This window comes from Tachyglossus aculeatus, chromosome 4, assembly GCF_015852505.1.
Source record: "Tachyglossus aculeatus isolate mTacAcu1 chromosome 4, mTacAcu1.pri, whole genome shotgun sequence".
NCBI lineage: Eukaryota > Metazoa > Chordata > Mammalia > Monotremata > Tachyglossidae > Tachyglossus > Tachyglossus aculeatus.
The window spans coordinates 90,270,898-90,273,137 of record NC_052069.1 but is presented as its reverse complement, the minus strand read 5'-3'; the positions used below and the strand labels follow the sequence as shown (position 1 = coordinate 90,273,137).

General features: G+C 45.8%; 1 non-coding gene across 1 annotated transcript; it reads right to left on the bottom strand.

Annotated features, from left to right (window-relative positions):
• Positions 1–339: 339 nt before the first annotated feature.
• LOC119927498 lies at positions 340–472 on the bottom strand. Its single transcript, XR_005450495.1, has one exon. It is a non-coding gene; the product is annotated as a small nucleolar RNA SNORA7 (small nucleolar RNA).
• Between the last annotated feature and the right edge of the window lie 1,768 nt (positions 473–2,240).

Sequence of the window (2,240 nt, the reverse complement as noted above, 5' to 3'; positions counted from 1 at the left end):
AGTCTCTTCACTTCTCTGGGCCTCAGTTCCCTCATCTGTAAAATGGGGATTAAGATTGTGGGCCCCACGTGGGACAACCTGATCACCTTGTATCCTCCCCAGCGCTTAGAACAGTGCTTTGCACATAGTAAGTGCTAAACAAATACCAAAATTATTATTATTATTATCTCTCCCAGAACGCCCTACCTCCATCTTGCTATTGTTCTGGTAGTGTATCCGTAGAGTTTTCTTGGTAAAAATACAGAAGTGGTTTACCATTGCCTCTTTCCGTGCAGTAAACTTGAGTCTCCACCCTTGACTCTCTCCCCTGCCACTGCTGTCCAGCACAGGTGAGTTTTGACTTGTAGCAGACTGTCTTCCACTCGCTAGCCATTGCCCAAGCTAGGAATGGACAGGCCTCTGCTTGACTCTCCCTCCCGTAGTCGAGACAGGTAGAGTGCTGGAAACTCTCCAGGTGTGACCCTGAGAGGGGCTACAGGGGGATACAGATGTTGAAATGAATTACACATGGGGTGACTAGTAGAGAATAGGGATAAAATATCAAGAATAAAAGGGAGGAAATGCAGAACTGGGAAGAGAGATGCTATGCCTGGAAATAAAACTCTAGGTGTAAAGTGCACCACTCTTCCATTCTAGGTGGAAGCAGTGTGGCCTAGTGGAAAGAGTACAGGCTGGGAGTCAGATGGACCTGCGTTCTTGTCTCGGCTCTGCCACTTGTCTGCTGTGTGACCTTAGTCAAGTCATTTAACTTCTCTGGGCCTCTGTTACCTCATCTGTAAAATGGGGATCCTCATGTGGGACATGGACTATGTCCAACCTGATTATCTTGTATCTACCCCAGTGCCTAGAACAGTGCTTGGCACACTGTGAGCACCTAACAAATACCATAAAAAAACAGTGCATAGCTAAAACTGTATGAGAGGAGAAATTCCCAAAATCTAAGAAGAGAAAAGAGAGAATTCAGGATAGAGTCCTAGACTGTGAGCCCGCTGTTGGGTAGGGACCGTCTCTATATGTTGCTAACTTGTACTTCCCAAGTGCTTAGCACAGTGCTCTGCACACAGTAGGTGCTCAATAAATACAATTGAATGAATACCCACTTCTTGAGGGCAAAGAGAGTAAGGAAATCCAACAAAAACAAATAGCCCAAGAAGTAATAATAATAATAATGGCATTTGTTAAGCACTTACTATGTGCAAAGCACTGTTCTAAGTGCTGGGGGGATACAAGGTGATCAGGTTGTCCCACGTGGGGCTCACGGTCTTTATCCCCATTTTACAGATGAGGTCACTGAGGCTCAGAGAAGTGAAGTGACTTGCCCAGTGTCACACAGCAGACACGTGGCAGAGCTGGGATTCGAACCCATGACCCCTGACTCCAAATCCTGTGCTCTTTCCACTGAGCCATACTGCCTCAGTATGAGGAACAACATAACCCAGTGGAAAGAGTATGGGCTAGGGAGTAGGAAAAGCTGGGTTCTAATCCCAGCTCCTTCACTTGTCTGCTGTGTGACCTTGAGCAAGTCACTAAACTCCTCTGTGTCTCAGTTGCCTCATCAGTACAATGAGGATTCAATCAATACATGTTCTCCATCCGACTTAAAAAGTGAACCCCATGTGGGACAAGGACTGTGTCTGACTTGATTAAGTACCCCAGCACTTAGAACAGTGCTTGACTCTTAGTATGCACTTAACTATTCTTATTATCATTATAATAATTTGACTGCAAGGATGAAACCAGAAAAGGCTTCAGGGAAGGAAGTCAACTGTGTGGTTGGTCAACGGAAGTCAATCAATCAATCAATCGTATTTATTGAGCACCTACTGTGTGCAGAGCACTGTACTAAGTGCTTGGGAAGTACAAGTTGGCAACATACAGAGACAGTCCCTACCCAACAGTGGGCTCACAGTCTAAAAGACTAAAAGTCCACAAGCACAAGGAAGGAATGGCATGGTATTTTTTGCTGAGAAGAAAGAAGTCAGTAGCCATTGTGGCATGAGCACTTTCAGTAGAGTGGAGAGACAAAAACCGGTCTGAAGGAAAAATTGACCACAGATTAAAAGTAGTGGTAGATAAGAAGTGTGGAGAAGCAGCGTGCTTAGAGAAGCAGCGTGGCTCAGTGGAAAGAGCACCGGCTTGGGAGTCAGAGGTCATGGGTTCTAATCCCGGCTCCACCACGTGTCTGCTGTGTGACCTTGGGCAAGTCACTTAACTTCTCTGAGTCTCAGTTACCTCATCTG